Here is a 15,982-nt window from a genome sequence, read left to right on the forward strand (position 1 = left end):
TCAAATGATAGTTCCAATTATAATTTTTTGAGGACACTCCACACTTTTTTCCATAGTGCCTGTACAAGTCTGTCTTCCCACCAGCAGTGGTGTACTAGGGTTCTTTTTTTCTCCACATTCTCTCCAGCACTTGTTTGTTAATTTATTGATGGTAGACATTCTGGCAGGTGTTAGGTGATACCTTATTATCATTTTAATGTGAACTTCTCTGATGATCAGTGATGCTGAGTAGTTTTTCTTATGTCTCTTGGCCATTTGTACCTCCTCCTTGGAGAACTGTCTATTCAGGTCTCCTGCCCATATTTTAATTGGATTGTTTGTCTTCCTTTTGTTGAGTTGTATGAGTATTTTAAATATTTTGGAAATTAACCCCTTACCTGATGTATCATTGGCAGATACGTTCTACCATACAATGGGTTTCCTTTTCACGTAGATGCTGGTTTCTTTTGCTGTGCAAAAGCTTTTTAGTTTGATGTAGTCCCATTTGTTTATTGTTTCCTTTGTTTCTTTTGCCATAAGTGATTTATCTGTGAATATTCTGCTACATGACATGTCCGGTATTTTGTTGTCTATGTTTTCTACTGAGACTTTTATGGTTTCATGACTCACATTTAAGTATGTTATCCATTTTGAGTTTATTCTTGGGTATGGTGTAAATTGGTGGTCTAGTTTCATTTTTTTGCATGTACCCGTCTAGTTTTCCCAAGTCCATTTATTGAAGAGATTGTCTTTGCTCCATTGTATGTTCTTGCTTCCTTTGCCAATATTAATTGAATGTAATGGCTTAGGTCAATTTCTGGATTCTCTGATCTGTTCCACTGATTATATGCCTGTTCTTTTGCCAGTACCAGGCTATTTTGATTACAGTGGCTTTGTACTATAACTTGATATGTGGTATTGTGATCTTTCCCACTTTGTTCTTCTTTCTCAAGATTGCTACAGCTGCTTGACTTCTTTTTGGTTCCATATAAATTTTTGTAGGGTTTGTTCTAGATCTGTGAAATATGCTGTTGGTATTTTAATAGGGATTGCATTGAATCTATAGATTAAATTGGGCAGTATGGACATTGTAATGAGGTTAATCCTGCCAATACATGAACATGTATATTCTTGCACTTGTTTAAATATTTTTCTATGTCTGTTTTCATCGTCCTTTAGTTTTATGAATACAGGTCTTTTACTTCATTGGTTAAGTTTATTCCTAAGTCTCTTAATTTTTAGTTGCAATGATAAATGGAATACTTTTTTTTTTTACAAATGTCCCTTTTGTATTCCCCATTGATCCCCTCTACCCCCATGCAACATCCAACCCACCCCTAGGCTTTCCACAGACCAGTGTTTGTGTCCACTGAGGACTCTGGGGCCTAAATCCTAGGGTGGGCATCTCAGCCAAGGACACCAGAACTGAGAAACGTGCCCACATAACATCTATGAAAAGCATCTAGGTTTCTGTCTTCCAGGGAGAGGCAGCTGGAACTGCAGGCACCTCTTATAGGGCCAATGTACAAAGTTTCCAGTGCAGCCACTCACCTTGGGCTCTGCCTGAGGAGGAGTGGTGTGGACTGGAGCTGTGTGGGGAGAGTCTGGGGTTGTGGGCTCTAGAGAGTGAGATCAGAGGATGCTTGTCTGGGGTTCTGTGTAGGACCATTACCTCAGACTGTGGAAGATATCTTTCTTGGGCAGCCAATTTTGGGCTTTTGCCTGAGAGGGGAAACAATTGTCCCACCCTTCTGGAAAACCTCTCATCCTGCTCAGAGGAGTTTCTACAGTTTGAGGCTTGTTAAGAGACTGATAACAACCAGCCCACCCACCCTGTGGAGTTTCTACACTCTGAGGCTCATTAAGAGAATCAGATTAATCAGTCTGCAGGCAGAGGAAGACCTCAGGGTGCTTTGAGTCTTTACCTGATCTGCTTCAGAACCCAGGCCTTAGAAAAGTAGACCTTGGTGCACATCTTGGTCCTTTCCAAATGCACTCAGTCCCAGCAGAGAGAACCATAAGCTGTGCAGTGCAAAAAGCTTTGAAGAGGACACTCAAGGCCAGTCACAAAAACATCTAACATTGGTCTGTTCCAGAGACCTTCCAAAAAGACTGAGAATCCTAGCAGATATACCTAATACTTAGAAAAAAAAACCCCAAAAGTAGCCAAAATGAGACCAAAAAGCAAGCCCCAAATGAAAGAACAAAAGAAGTGTCCAGAAAAAGAGCTAAATGAAATGGAGATACAAAATCTCTAAGATACAGAGTTCAGAATAGTGACTGTAAGGATGCTCAACAGCATGAAAAAAGATATGAAAACTATGAAAAATGACCAGTCAGAAATAAAGAATGACATAGCAGAAATAAAGAATACATTGGAAAGAATAAACAGCAGATTAGAGGAAGCTGAGGATCAGATCAGTGAATTAAAAGACAGGGAGTGAAAAAACACACTAAATCAGAGACCCCCCCCAAAAAAAATTAACAAAAGGGGGACAGTGTAAGGGAGCTGTGGGACAGGATGAAATATAACAATGTTTGTATTATAAGGGTGCCAGAGGAAGCCAAAAGTAAGCAGGAGTTAGAGAAGGCGTTTGAAGAAATAATGGCAGAAAAATTCTCTAACCTGGTGAAAGAAAAAGTCACACAAGTTCAGGAGGCACAGAGAGTCCCAAGCAAGAAGAATCCAAAGAGGCCCACACCCAGACACATCATAATTAAAATGCCAAGAATTCAAGACAAAGAGAGGATCTTAAGAGAAGCTAGAGAAAAGCAATCTGTTACCTATAAAGGAGCCCTCATAAGGCTGTCAGCTTACTTCTCATCAGAAATGCTACAGGCCAGAAGAGAATGGCATAAAGCATTCAAAGTAATGCAAAACAAAGATCTGGAAACAAGACTACTCTATCCAGCAAGATTATCAATCAAGATAGCTGGTGAAATAAAGAGCTTACTAGACAAAAAATGGTTAAAGGAGTTTATCACCACAAAACCAGCATTACAGGAAATGTTAAAGGGACTACTATAATTAGAAGTAGAAATAAAGAGAATGAGAAAACATAGGCATAAAGAAATAAAATGGCAATAGATAAGTATCTTTCAATAATAACCTTAAATGAAAATGGATTAAATGCCCCAATAAAAAGATATAGGGTGGCTGAATGGATAAGAAAACATGAGCCAAATATATGCTGTCTACAGGAGACCCACCTCAGAACAAAAGACTCACACAGGATGAGAGTAAAGGGATGGGAAAAAAATTTCCATGCAAATGGAAATGAAACAAAAGCTAGGGTAGCAATACTCATATCAGACAAAATATATCAATATGAAGACCACAATGAGAGATAAAAAGGTCATTACATGATACTAAAAGGATTAATGCAACAAGAGGATATAACCCTGATAAACATATATGCACCCAATATAAAAGCACCTAAGCTTATGTAAAAACTTCTAGAGATCTTTAAAAGAGAGATCAGAAGCAATATAGTCATACTAGGGGACTTTAACACCCCACTGACTTCACAGGATAGGTCTTCAAGGCAAAAAAATCAATGAGGAAACAACGACCCTAAATGACACATTAGATCAGGTGGATTTAATTGACATTTACAGAATATTTTACCCCAAAGCTGCAGAATATACATTCTTCTCAAGTGCACATGGGACATTCTCAAAGATAGACAACACATTAAGACATAAAACAAGTCTCTACAAGTTCACGAAGATTGAAATCATATCAAGCATCTTCTCAGGCCACAGTGGTATGAAATTAGAAATCAACTACATTAAAAATACTAAAAAGCATTCAAACACATGGAGGCTAAATAAAATGTTTTAAAACCATGAATGGATTACCAAAAAGATCAAGAAACAAATCAAAAGCTACCTGGAAACAAATGAAAATGAACACTCAACAACTCCAAATCTATGGAACACAATGAAAGCAGTCCTAAGAGGGAAGTTCATAGCACTACAAGCCTACCTCAAAAAACAAGAAAAACTTCTAGTAGACTCTCTAACCCTACAACTTAAAGACTTAAAAAGAGAACAAGAAAGGCCCAGAGTAAGTAGAAGGAAAGAAATAATAAAGATCAGAGCAGAAATAAATGACATAGAGACTAAAAAAACCTCAAAAGATCAATGAAACCAAGAGCTGTTTCTTTGAAAAGATAAACAAGATTGATGAACCCTTAGCCAGACTCATCAAGAAACAGAGAGAACCCAAATAAACAAAATCAGAAATGAAAGAGGTGAAATAACAACTGACCCAAGAGAAGTACAAAGGATTGTAAGAAAATACTATGAACAACTATATGTCACCAAGCTGGACAACCTGGATGAAATGGATAAATTTCTAGAAAAATACAACCTTCCAAAACTCAATCAGGAAGAGTCAGAAATCCTGTATAGGATGATAATTGCTGCTGAAGTTGAAGCAGCAATCAATGGGCTCCTAGCACACAAAAGCCCTGGCCCAGATGGCTTCACAGGAGAGTTTTACAAAACATTTGAGGAAGAATTAACAACTATCCTCCTCAAACTCTTTAAAGATATCCAAGAGAAGGGAACACTTCCAAACTCTTTTTATGAGGCCAGTGTTAGCCTAATTCCAAAACCAGATAATGACACTACAAAGAAAGAGAATTATAGGCCAATATTCCTGATGAACATAGATGCTAAAATCCTCAACAAAATATTAGCAAATCAGATACAGAAATATATTAAAAAGAACATACACCCCGACCAAGTGGGATTTATTCCAGGGATGCAACACTGGTATGAAATTCACAAATCAATAAACGTGATACATCACATAAACAAACTGAAAGACAAAAATCACATGATAATATCAATAGATGCAGAAAAAGCATTCAATAAAATCCAACACCTATGTTTGATAGAAACTCTCAGCAAAGTGGGAATAGAGGAACCGAACATAATAAAGGCCATATATGACAAACCCACAGCCAACATCATGCTCAATGAGCAAATGAAAAACCATTTCCCCTAAGAACAGGAACAAGAGAGGGGTGTCCACTTTCACCACTCTTATTTATCATAGTACTGGAAGTCCTAGCCACAGCAACCTTACATGAAGAAAACATAAAAGGCATCCAAATTGGAAAAGAGGAAACAAAACTGTCATTATCTGCAGGTGACATGATACTGTACATAGAGAATACTAAAGACTCCACCAAAAAACTACTAGATTTAATAAATGAATTCAAAAAGGTAGCAGGATACCAAATTAACACCCAGAAATTGATGGCATTTTTATACACCAATAATGAACTCTCAGAAAGAGAAACTAAATAAAACAACCCGTTACCATTGCAACTAAAAAAATAAAACACCTAGGTATAAACTTAACCAAAGATGTAAAAGTCCCTCACATGAAAAACTACAGGACACTGAAAAAAGAAATAAATGAAGATATAAACAAATAGAAAAATATACCATGTCCATGGATTGGAAGAATTAACATCATTAAAATGTCCATACTACTCAAAGTAATCTATAAATTGAATGCAATCCCTAATAAAAAGCAGCAACGTATTTCACAAATCTAGAACAAACATTCCAAAAATGTATATGGAACCAAAAAACACTTCTGAATAGCCATGGAAATCTTGAGAAAGAACAAAGTTGGAGAGATCGCAATACCAGATATCAAGTTATACTACAAAGCCGCTGTAATCAAAATAGCCTGGTACTGGCAGAAGAACAGACAGATCAGTGGAACAGAACAGAGAACCCAGAAATTGACCCATGCCATTATGGTCAATTAAAATTTGACAAAGGAGGCAAGAGCATACAATGGAGTAAAGACAGTCTCTTCAATAAATGGAGGTGGGAAAATTGGTCAGGCACAGGCAAAAAAATGAAACTACACCACCAACTTACACTATACACAAAAGTAAATTCAATATGGATAAAGGACTTAAATGTAAGACATGAAACCATAAAAATTCTAGAGGAAAACATAGGCAGCAAAATCTCAGACATATCCCATAGCAATATGTTTGCAGATACATCTCCTAAGGCAAGAAAAACTAAGCAGAGAATAAACAAATGGGAGTGAATCAAAATAAAGTTTCTGCACAGCAAAAAAAACCATCAACAGAACGAAAAGGGCTCCCACTGTATGGGGGAACATATTTGCCAATGACACATCTGATAAAGGGTTAATATCCAAAATATATAAGGAACTCATACAACTTAACAAAAGGAAGACAATCCAATTAAAAAATGGTCAAAGGACCTAAATGGACACTTCTCCAAAGAGGACCAAGAGACATGAGAAAATGCTCGAAGTCACTAATCCTCAGAGAAATGCAAATTAAAACCACAATGAGGTATCACTTCACACCTGTCAGAATGGCTACCATCAACAAATTAATGAACCACAAGTGCTGACAAGAATGTGGAGAAAAGGGCACATTAGTACACTGTGGTTGGGAATGCAGACTGATTCAGCCACTATGGAAAGCAGTATGGAGTTTCCTCAAAAGATTAAAAATTGACCTGCCATTTGTCCCTGTGATCCCACTTCTAGGAATATATCCTAAGAAACTCAAAACATCAATCACAAAGAACTTATACACCCCTATGTTCATAGCAGCACAATTTACAATAGCTAAGATCTGGTAACAGCCTGAGTGCCCATCAGCAGATGAGTGGGTAAAAATGCTGTGGGACATTCACACCATGGAATACTGTGCACCTGTAAAAAGGAAGGATCATTCATCCTTTGGGACTGCATGGAGGGCACTAGAAATCATTATGCTAAGTGAAATAAGTCACCCAGAGAAAGACAAGTACCACATGATCGCACTTATATCTGGAATATAATAAACAAAATAAACAGATGAGCAAAATGGATCCAGAGACATAGAAGCATGGAACAGACTGAGAGATCTTAGAGGGAAGGTGAGGAGCGGGGAGTAGGGGGGGAGAGATTAATCAGAGAATTTATATGTTTATAAGCAGAACTCATGAGATATTATTTTAATTTCTCTTTCTGAGAGATCATTGTTTTAAAAACTGCCATTGATTTATAGGTGTTAATTTTGTATCCTGCTACATTGACAAATTCACTTATTAAATCTAGTATTTTTTGGTGGAGTCCTTAGGGTTTTCTATGTACAATGTCATGTCATTTACAAATAATGACAGTTTCACTTCTCCTTTCCAATTTAGATGCCTTTTATTTTTTCTTCTCGTCTGATCCTTGTGGCTAGACCTCCCAGTGCTATGTTGAATAAGAGTGGTGAAAGTGGACATCCTTTTCTTTTTTTCATTCTTAGGGGAAATGGTTTTAGTTTTTGCCCATAGAGTATGATGTTGGCTGTAAATTTTTCATATATGGCATCTGTTATGTTGAGGTATGATTCCTCTATTCCCACTTTGCTGAGAGGTTTTATCAAAAATGGGTGTTGGATTTTGTTGAAAGCTTTTTCTGCATCCATTGATAGGTTTGTTATTTTTGCTTTTCAGTTTGTTTATGTGATCAATCATATTAATTGACTTGTGAATATTGTACCAGCCTTGCACCCCTGAAATAAATCCCACTTGGTAGTGATGTATAATCTTTTAAAATTATTTTTGGATCCAATTTGCTCCTATTTTGTTGAGGAATTTAACATTTATGTTTATCAAGCATATCCGGCTGTAATTCTCTTTCTTTGTAGCATTTTTATCTGTTTTTGGGATTAGGATATGCTGGCCTGGTAAAAAGACCTTGGAAGTGTTCCATCTTCTTAGATTTTTTAGAGTAGTTTGAGGATGATAGGTGTTAGTTCTTCTTTGAATGTTTGGTAAAACTCCCCTGTGAAGCCGTCTGGAACAGGGATTTGGTTGCTGGGAGTTTTTTTTGTTATTGCTTCAATTTCTTCTGTTGTTATCAGCCTATTCAGGTTTTCTGACTCTTCTCAATTGAGTTTTGGAAGGTTGTAGTTTTCTAGGAATTTGTCCATTTCGTCCAGGTTATCCAGCATGTTGGCATATAGTTGTTCACAGTATTTGCTCACGTTCCTTTGTGTTTCTGTGGTGTTGTTACATCACCGCTTTTGTTTCTGATTTTATTTATTTGGGTTCTCTCTCTTTGTTTCTTGATGAGTGTGGCTAAAGATTCATCAGTCTTGCTCATCTTTTCAAATAACCAGCTCTTGAATTCATTGATCTTTTCTATTAGTTTTTTGTCTTTATGTCATTTATTCCTGCTTTGATCTTAATTATTTATTCCCTTCTACTTACTCTGGGCCTTTCTTATTCTCTTTATAATTCTTTTACTTGTAGTGTTAGATAGTTTATAAGAGATTTTTCTTGTTTCTTCTGGTAGGCCTGTTATGCTATGAACTTCCTTCTGATGACTGCTTTTGCTGTGTCCCGTAGGTTTTGGGTTGTTGTGTGTTCATTTTCATTTGTTTCCAGGAAGATTTTTATTTCTTTTAGATTTCATTTGTAACCCATTCCTTGTTTAACAACATGCTATTTAACCTTCATATGTTTGATTATTTATGAATGCTATTATTGTAGTTGATTTCTAGTTTCATGCCTCTGTGATCCAAGAAGATGCTTGATATGATTTCAATCCTCTTGAAATAGTTTTAAGTGATATTGTCAAATTATAGTGTTTTATTATTTTATTTATTTATTTTTTTCTTTTGATATATTTTTTTTGTTTTATTATTGTTTAAAATATTACAGATGTCCCTTTTTCTCCCCAATGACCTGTTCTACCCAGTTCCTTCCCCCTCCCTAGTCCCTCTCCCCACCATTGTCCATGTCCTTGGGTTGTGTATATATGCACATAAATTCTTTGATTACTCTCTCCCCCTCCACCCACCCACCCTCCTCCATCCCTATGACATTCATCAGTCTCATCTATGCTTCCATGTCATTGAATCTATTCTGTTCATCAGTTTATTAAGTTCTTTAGAGTCCATGTATAAGCGAGATCATGTGATATTTGTCTTTCGCAGCCTGGCTTATTTTACTTAGCATAATATTCTCCAGGTCCATCCATGCTGTCCCAAAGGGTACGAGATTCTTTTTCTTTACAGTTGTGTAGTATTCCATGGTGTACATGTCCCACAGCTTTTTTATCCACTCAGCTACTGATGGGCATTTGGGCTGTTTCCAGATCTTAGCTATTGTAAACTGTGTTGCTATGAACATCAGGGTGCATATATCCTTTCTGATGAATGTTTCAGGATTCTTAGGATACATTCCTAGGAGTGGAATCACTGGGTCAACAAGGCAGCTACATTTCTAATTTTTTGAGGAACCTCCCTACTGTTTTCCATAGTGGTTGCACCAGTCTGCATTCCCACCAGCAGTGTATTAGGATTCCCCTTTCTCCACACCCTCACCAGCACATGTGGTTTGTTGATTTATTGATGGCAGCCATTCTGGCAGGTGTGAAGTGATACCTCATTGTGGTTTTAATTTGCATCTCCCTGATGATTAGCGACCTTGAGCATTTTCTCATGTGTCTCTTGGCCATCCGTATGTCCTCTTTGGAGAAGAGTCTATTCAAATCCTTTGCCCATTTCTTAATTGGGTTGTTTGTCTTCCTCTTTCTGAGTGCTATAAGTTCTTTGTACACTTTGGAAAGTAGCCCCTTATCAGATTCATCCTTGGCAAATATGTTTTCCCAGACCGTGGGGTTCCTTTGTATTTTGAGGCTGTTTTCTTTTGCTGTGAAGAAGCTTTTTAGTTTGTTGTAGTCCCATATGTTTATTTTTTCCTTTGTGTCTCTTGCCCTAGGAGATGTATCAGTGAAAAGTCCACTACTTGGGATGTCTGTGACTTTACTGCCTATGTTTTCTTCCAGGATTGTAAGAAAATATTATGAGCAACTGTATGCCAACAAATTAGACAACATAGGGGAAATGGACAAATTCCTAGAAGCATACAACCTTCCAAAGCTGAATGAAGAAGAGGCAGAAAACCTGACTAGGCTGATAACAACTAATGAAATTGAAGCAGTAATCAAAAAACTCCCAGCAAACAAAAGTCCTGAACCAGATGGATTTACAGGCCAGTTTTACCAAACATTCAAAGAAGAATTAACACCTATTCTATTCAAACTATTCCAGAAAATTCAAGAGGAGGAAAAACTCCCAAACTCTTTTTATGAAACCAGCATCACCCTAATCCCCAAACCAGGTAAAGATACTACAAAGAAAGAAAATTACAGGACAATATTCCTGATGAACATAGATGCTAAAATCCACAATAAAGTACTAGCAAACCGGATCCAGCAATACATTAAAAAGATCATACATCATGACCAAGTGGGATTTATTCCAGGGATGCAAGGCTGGTACAACATCCGCAAGTCCATAAATGTGATACATCACATAAACAAAATGAAGGACAAAAATCATATGATCATATCAATAGATGCAGAAAAAGCATTCGACAAAATCCAGCACCCATTTCTGATAAAAACTCTCAGCAAAGTGGGAATAGAGGGATCATACCTCAACATAATAAAGGCCATATACAACAGACCTACAGCCAACATCATACTCAATGGGCAAAAACTAAAACCATTTCCATTAAAAACAGGAACAAGACAGGGATGTCCACTTTCACCACTCTTATTCAACATAGTACTGGAAGTCCTCGCCATAGCCATCAGACAGGAGGATAACGTAAAAGGTATCCAAATTGGAAAGGAGGAAGTAAAACTGTCATTATTTGCAGACGACATGATACTGTACATAGAAAACCCTAAAGACTCCATCAAAGTACTACTAGATTTGATAAACGAATTTGGCAAGGTAGCTGGATACAAAATCAACATCCGGAAATCAATGGCATTCTTATACACCAACAATGAACTTTCAGAGAGAGAAACTCAAAAAGCAATACCATTTACCATTGCAACTAAAAAAATAAGATAACTAGGAAGAAACTTAACCAAGGATGTAAAAGACCTGTACTCAGAAAACTACATGACACTGAAAAAAGAAATAGAGGAAGATTTAAACAGATGGAAGAAGATACCATGCTCATGGATTGGGAGAATCAATATCATTAAAATGTCTATACTACCCAAAGCAATTTATAAATTTAACGCAATTCCTATGAAAATACCAACAGCATATTTCACAGATCTAGAACAAACATTTTGAAAATTTATATGGAACCAAAAAAGACCCCAAATAGCTGCAGCCATCTTGAGAAAAAAGAACGGAGTGGGAGGGATCACATTACCAGACTTCAAACTATATTACAAAGCCACTGTAATCAAAACGGCCTGGTATTGGTGCAACAACAGGCTTATAGATCAATGGAACAAAACAGAAACCCCAGAAATAGACCCACGCCACTATGGTCAGTTAATATTTGACAAAGGATGCAAGAGTATCCAATGGAGTAAGGACAGTCTCTTCAATAAGTGGTGCTGGGAAAATTGGACAGATACATGCAAAAGAATGAAACTAGACCAGCAACTTTCACCATACACAAAAATAAACTCAAAATGGATAAAAGACTTAAATGTAAGTCACAAAACCATAAAAATCCTGGAACAAACTATAGGGTTTTAAAAGTGAAAAGCATCACTTATATGAGTATAAAGTAAGTACATGTCAAAAAATTATTTACATCATTAATGAGGGAACCAACCACAAGTATGCTAAAGTTGAATAAATATTAAATAATATATATAGCTGAATAAATAATAAATAAGGGAATAAATATTTTAAAAGGTTCAATAAACAATAAAATAAATTAAATATATGTCACTGAAAGAAAAGTATGCTGAAATAAGATTGCTAAATTAGATACAACACTGGTAAGAACCCTACAAGGCAAGTAAATTGTACCATTTAATTTTATATTTCTTTCTAGTAAGCAGAAAATATTTGCATCTTTATTGAACCAAAATTTACAAGTTAACATGGACTTTTACAGAGTCTGGGACCTAATTGGCAGTAAATGGTAATCTAATCAAAAGTACATTCTCTTGTCCTTGCTGGCGTGGCACAGTGATTAGAGTGTCCACAGGCACACTGAAGGGTTCATGGGTTCTGTTCCTGGTCAAGGGCACATATCTCAGGTGCCCGCTCACTCCTGGCCCCTGCTCAGGGTGCCTGCAGGAAACAACCAATCAATGTGTCTCTTTCACATTGTTGTTTCTCTCCCTCTCTCTCTTCCCGTTTCTCTCTCTCCCTCTCCCTTCTTTCCATTCTCTCTGAAAAGCAATGGGAAAAAAAATATCCCCAGATGAAGATTAACAACAAAAATAACAACAAAAAAGTACATTCTCTTGAAAATTAATCCTTAAATAGGGTTTTTGGGAATACCCAGGACAAATTCTCAATCTTTTGCCTTAAATTCAAGTTCTGTTATTTTTAATGATATTTTTTAAAAGGGAAGACACAGAGCTTGGAAAGGAAAAATGTATGACAGTCCATGAGTGCATGTATCTTTTCAATCCTTAGTCACTGAAAAAAAATCATAAAAAAATTGCTTTGATTCTTAGAAGTAATATAGTTCCAAGTCTTTGGTACATTAGAAGATTTTCAAATCACATCAAAGTATTACTATGAAAAAAAACTTACAACTTTTTTTTATCATATCTAGATTTTATTTCAACTGTTGGGTTTTAACATGAATGAGTGGTAGCTTTGGCAGTATATATAACATTAAACTTGGGTTAAAATTGGACAACTCTGAACTCCAGTTCAGTTACTTTGCTTAAGTGATACAAATGCTCTCATATTTGAAGGACTTTTAATTGATTAAATTTTGAGCACTTATAGTAGAATGTCTCTCATAACCACTTTGATTCATATAGTGGCCAGTGTTCATTTGAAAAAAAAGTGTTATTAAAATAATACTAAAATCTGGATTCTTGGTATATGTTTTTGGAAACATTCCCACAGAAATAGGTCTTCAAGGGGGGCATCTAATTTCCTCAGCTATTCTATATTTAGGAAAAGTCAATAGAGATAATGTATTAACCTGGAATGTCATCATTTTTTTCAAGATTTGTGGCTCTTATTCTGGCCAACATGCTAAAAACTGTCATTTTGTCAAATTGATGATTTTGTTTTTAAATGGGGGTTAATTGGCTTAAAGGCAATCCAGCTTAAAACTTGGAGTGAATCAATAGCATTGAAAAAATGTGGAGGAAAAACAGGCACACATGTATTTTTCAGAACATACAGACATTCATTATATTTGCATATGTAGACATGAAGGTCAAGAATGGGTAGTCTTCATAAGTTCAACAGCATGAAAGAAAATACAGTTGTCCAAGAAAAGTGCAAAAAAAGTCAAGTGTTTCAGGAATGGATGCTGGGGACCACTTAATTTAATAGGTTATCAGGAAAAGCAAACCTAGGGAAGAGCATCAAGAAGCAGCTAGAGGGCTGGGGAAATAATAGAATTGAGGATTCAGTTACAGAAACCATGTTAGAATTATTAGGAAGGACTACACAATATGATAAAAAGATTCATCTGCACTTGAAAGTATGAAAACTGACAGGAGACCATTATAGATCTTTGATAAAACAGTAAAGGAACCCAGGAGGTTATTGTTAAGGTGTAAACAAATGTGAATAGTGGCACAGTGAATATATTATTTCAAGGAACACATCAGCAAATTGAAGAGGGTGGGGGTTTGGGGGACTGGATGAAAAAGGTGAAAGGATTAAATTGGTACTTACAAAATAGTTATGGGAATGTATAGTACAGCATAGGGAATATAGGAAACACTATTGTAATAACGGTGACAGGTGGGTACTGGAAATATCGGAGGAACACTTTGTAAAGTATATGATTGTCTAACTACTATGCTGAAGCTAATTGTCTAACTACACCTGAAACTAATACAAGATAATATTGAATATTAACTTTAATAAAAAATTAAAAATTCAAAATTATTTTTAAAAAAGAAGCATATCATCAAACTGGTAAAAATAAATGAAAGTATGGCTTAAAGGAGAAACATAAACAAGAGAACTGCTCCATGTTTTAGTTTTTATTTGTTTTTTAGAAACAGGACTTTTGTTTGCTCACTGATATAGAAGCCAGTGAAGAGAAAAAATGCATATATCTAAGAAATGAGAGATGCTTGATAGAAAAAGGTCCTGGAGGACATAGGAAGGATAATTATTTTTGAGTGTCCATTAAGGGCTAACCACATTTCACCCTCAGCTCTATCCCAGAAGTAGAAACAAAAGCTCAGAGAGATGAAACAATTAGTCCGGTGAGAGGCAACTAGTAAATAACTCCAGGGTTCAAATGGAAGTCTGGATGACTTCATGCCCAAGTTCTTTCATGACCAAAATCACAGAGGAAGAATTTTTAATATAAAAGAGGTTAAGGCTTCATTTTGAGCACTAGAAGATAAACAGGTAAGTATAAATAGAGATATATGTTAAATGTAAACAAAAAGGATGAGAATTGAGATAATTTTCACTTAATGACCTCAATTTTTTTGCTCAAGTTGAAGACAAAATAATCTTTAGGGTGTGTATTGGGGAAATGGGGGTATGATAACATTAGGAACTTTATGAAGTAATGCAGGCTTGGAATAGCCTTGGGAACCATTAAACATTTAGCAGTTCTGGAAGAAGGCCTGTAACGTAGTTACCATTTCACTGATTTTAATTGTACCACAGGTGAAATGATGTCCCCCCAGTATGGACAACTCTTAGGGATTATGTTCAGCCATGAATTTTATAAGGGTTTTACTCTACTTAATAAAAATAAAATTAAATATATATGGCAGACCTATCTCACAAGTCTTATTCCAAGGGATCGTAATAACCTGCAATGTAGAATTTTCATTTACAGGAAAAAAAAATTTACTTCTGAAAATTTTACTGCCATTATGAGGGATATAGTTTAATTCACATAAATCACACTTTATTGTGGCATTCACATTTTTAGAAAAAATATTGTTAGAAAGATATTTCAAGTAGTATTCATTTAATGTCTATTAAAACAGTAAAAGTGGAAAAATTTTCACCAACTGGATTTTAGTTTTGGTTAGAAAAAAGTCTCATAGATAGTTTGATTGCAGGCACTATTTACTAAACACCAGATAAAACAGAGGGAAAATAAAGCTGACTTTTTTGAAGGTAGCAAAAGAAAAGCCATCCTAGCACTGCATGAAGGAGTTTGAGTGAGCAGATGTTACTGATTTTGAACCTAGGGGTCTCTAACATTCCTCTCCTTGAGTGCCCATCTTTGGTTTCTGCCATGGGAAACTTCTCTGGTAGACTGAAGCAGCGGTGACACTGCTTTTACAACCTCATGCAAATGAACCTGGAACATTTTTTTAAAAATATGTTTTTATTGATTTTTAGAGAGAGAAAGGAAAGGAGAGAGAGAGAGAGAGAGAGAGAAACATCGATGTGAGATAGAAACATTGATTGGTGGCTTCCTGTACCCACTCCAACCAGAGACCTAACCAGCAACCTGGACATGTGCCCTGACCAGTAATCAAGCCAGTGACCTCTCAGTGCATAAGAAGATGCTCATTCAACTGAGCCACCCAGCCAAGGCTGGAACACTTTTGACAGTTTTAACCTTCACTGCATAAAAAGGATATGGGAAAAGTTAAAAAAAAAAAAAATTCAAGCAGAATTCAATAAGTGACATAGAAATTAGAATACTGGAGCCATAAGATGATACTATGGAAATGAATAGCATGTTGGTAGGAAAACAAATTCTAAAATGTTCTCAGGGCCATGTCCTCAAACAGAGAGCAAATGGCCTAAGACAAAGTTAAGAACCTCCAGCACAGTGGTCTTGAATATGACCCCATTGGCCTGAAGCAGCAGCAGATGGGGTATTTGTCTGCAGTTGCTGGTATTGTTTTTATTGTTTCAATGCATTAATAATTAAATACCGACAGGATCTGTGAAGCTGCTCTCAACTTAAAAAACAGAGTTGCTTAGATCCCTTGGTCTTATCACCTAAATAAGACAAAGACTTTTAAAAAAATCAAAGGAGAGGAGATAAA

Source organism: Miniopterus natalensis, chromosome 2 (assembly GCF_054644295.1).
Source record: "Miniopterus natalensis isolate mMinNat1 chromosome 2, mMinNat1.hap1, whole genome shotgun sequence".
Classification (NCBI taxonomy): Eukaryota; Metazoa; Chordata; class Mammalia; order Chiroptera; family Miniopteridae; genus Miniopterus; species Miniopterus natalensis.